Source organism: Microcaecilia unicolor, chromosome 3 (genome assembly GCF_901765095.1).
Source record: "Microcaecilia unicolor chromosome 3, aMicUni1.1, whole genome shotgun sequence".
Lineage (NCBI taxonomy): Eukaryota > Metazoa > Chordata > Amphibia > Gymnophiona > Siphonopidae > Microcaecilia > Microcaecilia unicolor.
Genome location: NC_044033.1, coordinates 171,677,231 through 171,690,121, shown reverse-complemented (window position 1 = coordinate 171,690,121; position 12,891 = coordinate 171,677,231). Strand labels below are relative to the sequence as shown.

The 12,891-nt window shown below is 43.3% G+C and overlaps 1 long non-coding RNA gene across 1 annotated transcript in view; it reads right to left on the bottom strand.

Moving 5' to 3' along the window:
- LOC115464862 overlaps window positions 1-12,891 on the bottom strand; it is a 68,261-nt gene that overhangs the window by 54,746 nt on the left and 624 nt on the right. The window contains exon 2 of the long non-coding RNA XR_003941280.1: window positions 9,228-9,268. This is a non-coding gene — a long non-coding RNA (uncharacterized LOC115464862). The remainder of the gene's footprint in view (window positions 1-9,227; window positions 9,269-12,891) is intronic.

Below are 12,891 nucleotides of genomic sequence, written 5' to 3'. Positions count from 1 at the left end.
AAAGTCAGACAGGCGGCTAGTGAAATCAGAGTCGGATTCAGGCTTACAGGTTCAGGCAGGTGGTTATCCAGAGTCAGGTTCAGGCTTACAAGGTCATACAGGCGGCTAGCGGAATCAGATTCAGGTTCAGGCAGGCGGCTATCCAGAGTCAAGGTCAGGAACAGGCTTCAAGGTAAGACAGGCAGCTTACAGGTTCAGACAGGATAAAGGCAACAGAAAACGCAAACACACCTGGACTTCAACCAGAGTTGTAGCTAAGGCACTGGAGTTCTCTCCCTACTATCCTTAAATGGTGAAGGCATCTGACGTCAGGGAACCCCAGGTGTCAGCGTTGTGAAGATCCGCCCCCAGGAAGGCTCTGCTCCCAGCTGCATGATGGGAAGACTCGACTGGCACCTGACTGGCACCCACAGAGGGCAGGCGGGAGGAGCGCACCGCTGCCGACTCAGTCAGCTCCATGCCCGAAGCCCGCATGATGGAGCCGCGAAGAGGGGGGCCAATCGCACCGGTCGTGCCGCAGCAAAGTGGCCTGAGCTTGTCACCTCCCGTGAGCCCCTGGGCCAAGGACGCAACTGTCGTGCGCAGCTCGCTTAATGCCAGAGACCACGCAGATGCCATGAGTGTTACACATGTGTTTGTATTTAAATCCTGAAGTTATCCATTTGTGGTTAACTTTCGCCACTTAATGAATAGGTTTTATCCACACAACCAGACCATCTCAAAATCATGGCCAAAGCCATTTCGTGACTTAAACAGCTAAAGTTATTTGTAAGTGTATCAAGGTTACAGTGTTAGACTGATGTCAACTCTTCATACATTTTTCTTGGAAGACATTTCATCAGACTGTTTTTATTACACAGGCATTTTTTTGTCAGGAAAAACACTAGTACACTGCTGATGCAGACTCTGTATTCACTTACTAAGTCTAGTCTCTTCAGCTCCTCTGTACACCACTATCAACCTCACAGAGAAAGAGAGAGAGAGAGAGTTATCAGTGAATCAAACACAGACACAATGGGCTAGATACAGTATATGGTACTCACATGTAGGCACCAGGAAAAAAACCATGACAAGGGCCATTCCATAAAGGACGCTCCAGGCTGAGCACCCATTATAGAATAGTGTTTAGTGTGGATTCCCGAACCCAACTTCGGGTGCAAGGATTTACACCTGCTGAAAATCCTGGTGCGCAAACTCGGTGCATAAACCCAATATTCTGTAACACTGGGCCTAAATTTTGGGAGTTGCATACTTCTGTCTTTGCCTCAGAGACAGGAGTAACCTTCTGGAGGTCTCCTGGAGGGTGGACCCTTGCTCTCCAGGCAGAACCCCAGGCAAGAAAAACTCTGGCTACTAAATAAGTATTAAACATAATAAATGTTTATTCAAATAGTCAAAGAAACCAATCAGTAATTATTGAAATATCAACAAATAAAATCCCAATAGAGTATAATATGTAGCAAATAAAAACAGAGTTTTCCCTGAGATCTGTCAATATGTCCACCTGTTAGTGTGGACACACTGAGGCTCACCATCCTCAGTTCTGTTTCCTCTTAAATACTTTTTTTTCTTCTTTTCTTCATTATCTTAATTATAATTACCCTTCCTACTTAATGAATATGCATCTTTCCAGAACATTCTTTTTCCTTTTATGGTGAATCCTGTTCCAGCACGTTCTACCATCTTCCAACTTCTATCATTTATTCCCTCATTGCTTTGACAGTTAGGGCCTGTCATGCACATAAGCATAAGTCTTCATTAGATAATGGTTTGACCTATGTCCTTGTAATGCCCCCACCCTCTTACTGAAGTTACAGTTTTACCCGTACCCACTTACTTCTCCTGTTGCTTGTTTATCTGGATACTGCAGGTGTCCTTAGTCATAGGAGTCTCTGGCTCTTAGTTGCTGACTAGCAACTTATCACAAGTTAGCATAGGCCAAATGTCAAACCACAGTCTTAGAAGGGTAGTTTTCAGGAAAAAAAACTCATTTATAGCTGTCTTGCAACTTCTAAGTCTGTTCCCAGCTCAAAAAAAGCAAAATAGCTATAATAAAATTAAAACTAGAAATATTTATGGTTTGCACCTTTCCATGGCCTCTGTGATATACTTCCAGAGTGTCCCTGACCCGTCCAATGCCACACACCCTTTCAGGTTGTATGCGAGACAATTTAGGTGTGCAGTGTTATAGAACAGAATGCAGGCAGATGCACATGCAAATCTAAATTAGTGCCAATTAACATCTATAACTGGTTGTTGCAAACACAAATTAAGGAGTTAATGAGGTGTCATCTACTCTGCATTCCCAAATTTGGGCGACCTATATAGAATCCGGGGGAATTTGTTAGGTAGTATATTTTTCCAAAAGAGACAAGCTGGAAAATGCTAATAGGGAGTATGTCTATTGTGCTCTAGAATGATTTGAGGAGGAAGAAAAATGGGGAAAGCTGAATAATTTGAAAGATGGATACAGGGCAGGAAGTGGAGAAGAAAGAAGGAGAGAAAAGAAATAGTGACTAGACAGGAGGTTCTGGAAACAGAATTCAGAGCCCAGAAAGAGAGAAGCAGAATCAGAGACAGGGAACAAGATGATTAGGGGAAAAAAAATCACCAGACAACAAATGTGAAAAAAAATTATTTTCAGTTTAGTAATTGAAATATGCCAGTTTAGAGAATTTACATCTACTGTCTATATTTTGCACTGTACAGATAGCAATATGAGAGGGATGCTGTATGCGATTAATCACATGATTAACATTTTTGATTGATGTGCAGCCCTACATTTCCCAGTTTAACCTACACAAGGGCACCATATTTAAAGATCAAGAAGCACCTAATGTAATCCTTTAAATTTACAAAAGTTAGCACAGGGTTGTAGCTCCTGACATGTAATGCATACCCATTCTTAGTTTAGTGTGGCCATTTTATCATGGATGCACCCTACTTAACATAGTAATACAGTAAATGACAGCAGATGAAGACTGAAGAATTTCCATATCTCAAGGTACAAACAACAAACTGGAGACTACCAAAAAGATCAAATGTACAGTGTGCTATGAAAAAAACTTGAAAAAGTCCTTCATTGCTCACATCAAACCTTTAAATGGACTCGACAGGGGCCATGTTTTGGCAAGGTACTGCATCAGGAGTCCAAAACAGTCTAAGAAAAGACAAATTAAAAGATAAAAACACACATCCTATATAATAAAATGCACCTCCAACATTCTGAAGCTGACTGCATGGCTGAGGCATTCCTGCTCTCTGTATCCATCTCCTGAATTGACATCACGTACTTCCGGGTTCGTCACAAGCAGAAGTGACCAACCACACGAGGTTTCTTGGCTTCAGAATGTTGGAGGTGCATTCTATTAAATAGGATTGGTCAGTTCCTTGAAGCACAGCCAGAGCTCAGCGTCCTGCACAGTAACGCTCAGACACCAGAGAGGGGGGAGGGGGGGGGCTGACACCAGAGGGGGGAAGTATCTCTGTCACACACACACACTCTCTCTCTCACAGTCAATGTCTTTCTCTCTCTCACTCTCACACACTGTCTCTCACACACTCTTTGTCTCACACTGTATCACATTCACTCTCTATGTGTCACACAGTCACTCACACACTCTCTTGGTCTCATACACTCGGTCTCACAAAGAGTCTGTGTCTCACACACACTCTCTCTCTCTCTTGCACACACTGTATCTGTGTGAAACACACTCTCTCTCTCTCTCTCACTCACTGTGTCTCACATACGCACTTGCACACACTCTCATTTTCAGACACACACTCTCTCTCTCACAGACACACTCGCACCCAGACTCACTCTCTCTCTCTCACACACAGTCACTCTCACATACACTCTCTCAAACATACACACTCCGAGGAAAACCTTGCTAGCGCCCGTTTCATTTGTGTCAGAAACGGGCCTTTTTTACTAGTTCATTAATATTCTCATAAATATATAAAAAATCATAAATATATAAAAATATATATTCCAGATTATCAAAATAAATATACAAATACATACATAGTTACCAGCAAAAAAGCCTCTAAATAAACTCATATTGATATATAAATAAACACATATCTTCAGTGCCAGAGACTTAATTCAATCAATATGGTTACATAGCATCTGGTGACTCATAGACTGTGGCCTCTGGAGGAGGGGCAATTGTATACAGCTGTATGGTAAAAGAAAAAACAGAACTCAGTTTAACTGCGAGCTGGGCATTGGTTTGATTTGTAAACTGTTACCTGTTAATATGCTCTTAATATCTTCCTGATAAACTGCTGACTCTACCTGCTTCTATTCTGCTATTAAAAAAAAAAGACCTGTCTTTCCACTTGTAGAGGGTCTGACCTTTAAAAGTTACTAATTTGTCTTCATCCTCTTGTCTCTAACTTAAAATTGTTCTTGCATTGTGATTTCATATTTTTATGCTGGTATTGTCTTAAAGGTGCCTTTATTGAACTGTGTTTTGAACTTATGTGCTTGTGATTTCACATTTTTATGCTGGAATTGTCTTAAAGGTACTTTCATTGGAACTGTGTTTTGAACCTGTGCCAAGTGACTTAATACAATCAATTTGGTTACATAGAATTTGATGACTCTGGTGAATCTGGTATCTGTCTTAAAGGTGCATTCATTAGAATTGTGTTTTGAATCTTCAATGCCAGAGACTTAATTCAATCAATTTGGTTACATAGCATCTGGTGACTCATAGACTGTGGCCTCTAGAGGAGGGGCAATTGTATACAGCTGTGTGGTAAAAGAAAAAACAGAACTCAGTTTACCAAAGAGCTGGGCATTTTCAGACTCAGGCCAAGATGCACTAACAAATCGTTAAAGCCCTTCCCTTACCGATTCCCTTAGCGAATCAGTAAGGAACGGGCATGCATTAAGGAAAGAGAATGCAAATGAGCTGCTCGTTGTAGCTCACTTGCATTCTCTATTCCATCGGTAAACAGTCAGCCAGTCGACTGTTTACCGATGGAATAGACGAACTGCCCACCCCTCCCAGGTCGTCGCCACCACCGCTCCCCACTGCATTGAAATGACAGCTTCCTGCAGCCCCTGCCTCCCCGCCATCCTCTGCACCCCTGTTGTCCCGCCCCGCCGCCCCCCTTAGGTCATCGCCGCCACCGCTCCCCCCTCCACCCGCCACTGGGCCAGAGAGGAAAGGAGGGAAGTCCGAAGGGACGCGATCAGCTGTTACTTGCTGCAGTGCCTTCACATGGAGGTGAGAGGCGCTGTGAGGACCTGGCCGGTGGCAGACGGAGGGGGGGGGAGCGGCGGCGGCGAGGACCTCAGGGGGGCTGCGGAGGCAGGGCAACGGGGGTGCGGAGGATGGCGGGGCGGCGGGGGCTGCGGGAAGCTGTCATTTCAATGCAGGGGGGAGGGGGAGCGGCGGCAGCGGCGGCTACCTGAGGGGGGGCAGCTCGTCTATTCCATCGTTAAACAGGAAGGGGGAGGAAAAAAGCCAAGTGCACGACAGGGACGTCCTTGAAGGACGCCCATGTTAGGCACTTTAGAAGGACGTCCCTGACGAGCACTTGGGACACGCAGCTTTTCTTTTTTTTTTTTTAGATGGGTGTTCGGTGCTTTCCCACTGGTCTCCATGGGTCCGTTCACAGCAGCCCCAGCCTAATGAGAGGTGCAGACCTCACGTTAGGTTTTCGACGGTAAGGGGAATAGGTAAACGTTAGTGCATCTCATTATAATAGCCTTGTAACTGTAGTGCAGCTCTTTTGGATCATTTCCATTCCGTTTTCATTAGCTGCTACCGTGATAGGAAAATGGCCTTTAGTGCATGCCAGGGTTTACTACTTGCTCGTTAAGTTTAGTGCATCTGGCCCTCAGTTTGATTTGTAAACTGATGTTACCTGTGTCCTGCTCTTAATATCTTCCTGATAAACTGCTGACTTTACCTCCTATTCTATCCTATTAAAAAAAATAGACCTGTCTTTTCACTTGCCAAGGGTCTGACTCTATAATCCCAGCCACCCACCCCTAAGTGAACTCCCTTTATATAGGGCTATCAAGGGACAAATAAGTTTATTACACCATAATTGGTCAATCCTACTCCTTGTTATCCCCTATCATAGTTCACCTTTTCACTCTTTTGAATCACATCAACATGGCCTTCATTCAGTGCAATAAATGTTTGTGCTTTAATTCTAAGGCAAACTATCCGGAACCTTAGAGCTTGTCCTATATGTCTCCAAATATCAGCTTTGAAAAATGAGATTAAAAAAAATCAAGAAGGAATTAGCTACAATCAAAGAAGCATCCAAGATTACTCAATTCCCAGTCAATTTATCACCACCACTACCACAGAGAATGAAACAACAGAAGAATAGATGAGTCACAGTAGGCTTTGGTATACTAAGATCTGTGACACAGAAGCACTTACCCTCCCAACCTTTGCCCCTGTCAAATTCTTTTGCTGTGTTACATCATTATGATGCTAAAAAAAGAGGCAATGAAAATAGTACAACCAAAGAAACATTCCCCAAACAATGACAGATCGGTTTAAAAGCATAAAACTCCATTATCAGAGGCAATTAACCTTAGGAACACAGTTTAAGGGTTCCAATCTAGTGAAATGCCTTCTAGGATCTTCAGCTACCACATGTACCAACCAAATACTGAAAGTGATCCGAGAAGAGAGCAAGGCTTCAAATACTGATGTTGTAATTCACCTGGGAACAAATGACCTGGCCAACAATAGCAAGTTTACAGCACAGAGAATATTTCAGAAGCTTCGGAAGAGAATGAAATTTTTGTTCGGACTGTGGCTTTTTCTGAAGTAATTCCCAGAAGGGGGAAGGGAGAGGAAAGACTACACGAAACAGTAGAATTCAATAAGTGGTTTCAGTCTTCTTGTAAAGAAGAAGGTTTTAGATACATAGGAGCTTGGTGTAATACGTGGAAAAATAACAGGCTATACTGTAACGATGGGCTACATCTTTCGGTGACAGGAAAAAGGATCTTTGGGGAGAAATTCAGAAAGCACCGTTTCTAGACATTTAAACTAGAGGGTGGGGGTGACAAAAGGAAATGAGGAAATTCAGAAAGTCACCCCCAGTATAAACATGATGGCAGAGGAAAAGGTTATCTAAATATAGAAAACCACCTAAACTCATTAAGCACATGGAAAGCAATGAGCACAAATGCTCATAATCTAGATAAAAAGGTTCAAGACTTGCAAGCCCTGATGGTTCCAAGAAATGTTTTAGATCCTGCAGTGCCTGCTAGATTCTATCTGTTAATGCTGTGGTACAAAGTTTTTAAAACTAAGTGGAAAAGACTATGGAGATTAGTTGATAAAATTTACTTTTTTATATTTTTATTTTGCCTATCACTAACCTGCAATTCCTCCTTTAAACCCCAGTCTTTAAGTTCCCAAAGCACAAAGCAAAATAGCATTCACTTACCAGAGAAATGACCTCTTCTCTCGGAACATCTCAGAAAGAAAGTTCAGTGGGACCTTTCCTCTTTATATAGTTTTGAATCTAAGGGGCCTTTTTTTAAATAGGCTCTTTGAAGCTGACTCAGCAACCTATAACATTTAATTGAGATTGCTGGATGTGCCACCTCTCCAGCAGCCAAGGAACAGAAAATAACTGCCTTTTAGAACTGTTTAGTTTTTACCTCTAGAAAAGGTTTCAGTTTAAAACTATGGGAAAAATGCCTATTTCTAGAGAAAATTTCAGTTTAAAACTATGGGAAAAGGGTTTGTACACTATCCAGCTTATTTTGAAGGAGATCGCCAGCCATCTTCCGACACAAATCAGGAGATGGCCGGTGATCTGCTGAACCCAGCCAAATCGGTATAATCGAAAGCCGATTTTGGCCATCCTCAACTGCTTTCCGTCGCGGAGCTGGCCAAACTTCAAGGCAGGGTACAGAAGGCGGGATGGGGCGGGGGCGTGGTTATGAGATGGCCAACTTCGCCCGATAATGGAAAAAAGATGGCTGGCTCTGACGAGCATTTCGCCGGCTGCACTTGGTCCATTTATTTTTAGAACCAAGAGGCGTATTTTCAAAGCACTTAGCCTTCCAAAGTTTCATGGAACTTTAGAAGGCTAAGTGCTTTGAAACTATGCCTCCAAGTCTCAAAAAAGTGCCCCAATTGACCAGATGACCACCGGAGGAAACTGGGGATCACCACCCCTTACTCCCCTAGTGGTCACCAACCCCCTCCCACCCAAAACAAATAAAAAAATGTTTTTGCCAGCCTCTATGCCAGCTTCAAATGTCATACCCAGCCCCCTGACAGCAGTATGCAGGTCCCTGGAGCAGTATTTAGTGGGTGCAGTGCACTTCAGGCACGTGGACCCAGGCCCACCCCCCCCCACCTGTTACACTTGTGGTGGTAAAAGTTGAGCCCTCCAAAACCCCCCAAACCCACTGTACCCACATGTAGGTGCCCCCCTTCATCCCTAAGGGCTATGGTAGTGGTGTAGAGTTGTGGGGAGTGGGTTTGGGGGGATTTGGGGGGGCTCAGCACCCAAGGTAAGGGAGGTATGCACCTGGGAGCAATTTTTGAAGTCCACTGTAGTGCCCCATAGGGTGCCCGGTTGGTGTCCTGGCATGTGAAGGGGACCAGTGCACTACAAATGCTGGCTCCTCCCACGACCAAATGCCTTGCATTTGGCTGGGTTTGAGATTGCCGGCATTAGTTTCCATTATCGCCGGAAACCGATGCCGGCCATCTCTAAAGCCGGCCCAAATGCTGACATTTGGCCATCTCCAACCGTATTATTGAAACAAAAGATAGCCAGCTATCTTTTTCGATAATACGGTTCTGCCGTTGCTTTACGGCGCCGGCCATATAGATGGCTGGCCCTCCATGGCAACTAGTTAATAATGCTTGCTTTTCTCTCTCTCTCTTTTTATTCCCCCCTTAATTTTAAACTAGGTCCTGCTTGCTTTCCCCTCTCTCTCTCTCTTTTTATTCCCCCTTAATACTAGACTAGATCCTGTAGTGCCTGCTAGATTCTATCTGTTAATGCTGTGGTACAAAGTTTATAAAACTAAGTGGAAAAGACCATGGAGATTAGTTGATAAAATTTGCTTTTTATATTTTTATTTTGCCTACCACTAACCTACAATTCCTCCTTTAAACCCCAATCTTTAAGTTCCAAAAGCACAAAGCAAAATAGTATTCACTTACCAGAGAAATGTTCTCTTCTCTCGGAACTTCTCAGAAAGCGTCCTAACTCACCGAGGGCACACATGACATCCTGCGCTGTAATATGGACTTTTCTACATTTGATAAAGAATGAGAAGATATGTTAATTACTTCCTTCATCGTGTTCTCATTTATTTGGGTTTCGTTCCTTTGGTGACCACAGTTTCCGAAGGATTGGTTGCCACCTGTGTAATCTGAGGTAATCTTAAAAAAGATTCACATATGGTTTGATATTCATTTGCCCCACTCTGACCTCCTGTTATAACCTCACTTTGTCCTACTGCCACAATCCGTTCATCCCCTGATGAATCACTTGATGAAACTCATTTACCTCCCCTGGTTTTCTTAACTCATCTAGATGTATCCATCCAGGGGTATACATAACCCCTGGAGTAATCCATTTCATCTCTACGAAATGTATTAATTTTCAGATTTCTTCGATCCTTTTTATATTGCTCCATAGCCACTGTGTGTTCATTAAGCTGTTTTTCATATTCAGAGGGGCCCCTTTTAGGGCTTCATCAATGTCAATTTTTCCTGAAGATCCATATTTTGTTCTGTTATTGTAGAACATGAATAGTTAAGAGCATTAAATCAAAGGAACATTGTGATATTACTTTATTCTATTTTTCAACATGCTGAGGGGCATTTTCGATATGACGTCTAAGTCTGAATTTGGACGTTTTACAAAAAAGTCTAGCTTTCTCTTTTGAAAGTACTATTTGGAAACATTTTTTGTGATTTGGAGGGGCATTTTCAAAAGAAATGTCTAAGTTTGGATTTGGACGTCTTTGTATACCGTCAAAGATGTCCAGATCCAATGACGTCCTTTTTGGACGTCCCTAGATTTGGACGTCTCTGACTTTCGGCCATTTTCAAACACAAATACGTCCAAATACAAGATGTCCACAAGAGAAGTGGTTTAATGATTAGTGCAGTGGGCTTTGATCCTGGCAACATGGGTTCAATTCCCACTGCTGCTCCTTGTGACCTTGGGCAAGTGACATGCACACGGGACATTTTGGATATGACATCTAAGTTTGAATTTGCACGTTCTTTTGTAAAACATCCAAAATCAGAACAGGAAAGGTAATTTTCTACAAAAAAGTCTATCTTTTCCTTTTCAAAGTGCTGTTTGGAAAAGTGATTTGGGGGAGGAAGGTGATCCCCGAGTCCCTCCAGTGGTCATCAGGTCATTTGGAGCACCTCTTGGTGGAGTAACGTAGCCTAGTGGTTTAGAGCAGCAGATTTTGATCCTAGAGAAGTGGGTTCCAATTCCCACTACAGCTACTGTATAAAGGACAGGTCTTGCTCAAACATCTAAATTTTAGTCTTGGACATCTTTGTTTTGTTCCATTATCGCTGAAAGATGCCCATGTCTTAGGAACACCCAAGTCCCACCTTCAACACACCCCTGGCATGCCCCCTTGAGATTTGGATGTCCTTCTGACGTACTACAGTTGGAGACATCGAAAATCGGGTTTCAATTATACTGAGATGGACGTCCATGTTCCGATTTATGTCAAAAGATGGACCCGAAAATGAGCCTGATTATACACTAAACATTAAAGTATATAATAACAATCTTATAATCATATACTACTACTCTCTTATATGTTCACATGCATCCAAATATAATAAATATTGTTTTTTGGAAGTTATGTTGAAATTATTGGTTGGAATTATTTAGAAAAATATATTATTTATATACCTTAATGCTTAGCGTTAGCTAATTTTTCTGACCAGGTTGGTTCCAGTCTGTATTTTCCATTCCCTTGTGTGATTCTTCTTCTAAATTCTGTTTTCAGCATCTCCTTTACATTTCTTTTCTCTCCCTGTCATCTTCCCTTCCTTCTCTATATTTAACACTGATCTTCTCTTTTATCTTTTTTTCTCCATTTCTCTCTTCTCTTTTTGTCAATTCCTAGTTAACAGTGTAGGCTCATTTTTGCCTTCTTTCCTTAGTTTCCCTATTTTCACGCCACCTGCTTACCATCTTTCCATCTCCCATTTTAACACCCTCCCCAGCTCTCCCATTGTCCTCTGTATCTCTCTCTTTCCTGTCCCAGCCTATTCTCCCTTTGTTTTTCACTTCCAAGTCCCTCATTTCTATTCTCTCACAAGCTCTCATCTAATTTTCTCTGACTCTTATTCCCTCACCAGACCCAGCTGCTTCCCTGTAACTCAGCCCTTTCTGACATCTAGGCTATTTCCTCGTTGTTACTCCCTACCAACAGCTTCCCATTCCTCCTCAATTTATCTCCATTTTCATATTCTTCCTGCCTTTCCATAGTCTCATCTCTTCAAACTGCTTCCTAGGCCCCCTACCCTCTGATCCTTTACACCATCTCTTCACCCATCTCTCCATCTCTTCCCCTTTGTTCCACTTACTGCAGGCTCATCCCTCTCTCCAGCCTCTGCATCAGCTCCTTTCTCCCATCCCTAATATCTTTCAGTCAGTTGTCTTCTCCTATTTATACTATTTATACCGTCAGACCCTCTCCCACCCTTTTATCTACCACCACCCTCTCCTACCTAACAAGGTGCAGCATCTCTCTCCTTCCCCTCCCCAATCCAGCATTTCCCCTCTGCCTTTATTCACTCCTTGTCCATTCCTCCTCCTAAAAGCATCTTTCCCCTCTCTCCTTCCCCCTACAACTAGGTCCAGCATTCTCTCTATCTTCTCCTTCACCATATCTCCCTCCTCTAATCAAGCATCCTTTCTTCTTTGTACCTCCCTCAGATGGTCCAGTGTTCTACCATAAAGAAGAGCAGCACTGCAAGCCTCATGCTGAAGTGCAGTGAAAGTCACTACTGGGTCCTGCCCCCTTCCTGTTGCCAAGTGGAAGTGGGTGGGAATCCAATAGTGGACTTAGCGCACTTGAGTACGAAGCTCTACGGTGCGGCCCTTCTTTACGGTAAAGATTCTGTAGCAGTAGAAATTAATGAAATGCGAAAGGAATATTTGAGTAGAGAGGGCAGGCCACAGAGGGGTATTATGAAGGGGAGATCTAGACTGCCCCTATTTGACTGACTGTACATTTGTCCTTTAGATTGTAAGCTCCTTTGAGCAGGGACTGTCCTTCTATGTTAAATTGTACAGCGCTGCGCTTTAGAAATGTCAAGTAGTAGTAGTGGAGATGCAGGACCATGTGCGGAGGGAAAAGAAGAAAGATAGGTAGAACTGTGCTCTGACTCCGAGCGGGAGTTTAAGCTGCCATAGTGGGAGTGCAAGAGATAACCCACCAAAGTGGGAGACTTGGAAAGTCTGCAAAATCAGAGGACTACAGCACGGGGAGACAGGGAATGCGGAACTGCAAAGGGTTGGAGGGAAAGAGAAGGAACAGATAGCAGAACAGTGATGGAGAGAAATACGGGGCTATGCCAGAGGCTGGGGGATGCCAGACAATCATGCACAGAAAGCCTGCACTCGAATGACCCCCCCCCCCCCCACCACACACACACACACACTGCAGCTACGCCCCTGCACTTGTAACCTGAATTGGCCACTGTTGGAAGCAGGGCATCAGGTTAGATGGACCATTGGTCTGCCCCAATATGGCTATTTTTATGTCCCATGTAAATAGGCAATTTGAAAACTGCCCACTCTTTCTGCAGGTGAAAGTGGCATATTGATGGTTCTTTTGAGTCTGGGTGGCTGTCAGATCTATTGCTTTGCTTTGACTGCAGCTGCTGT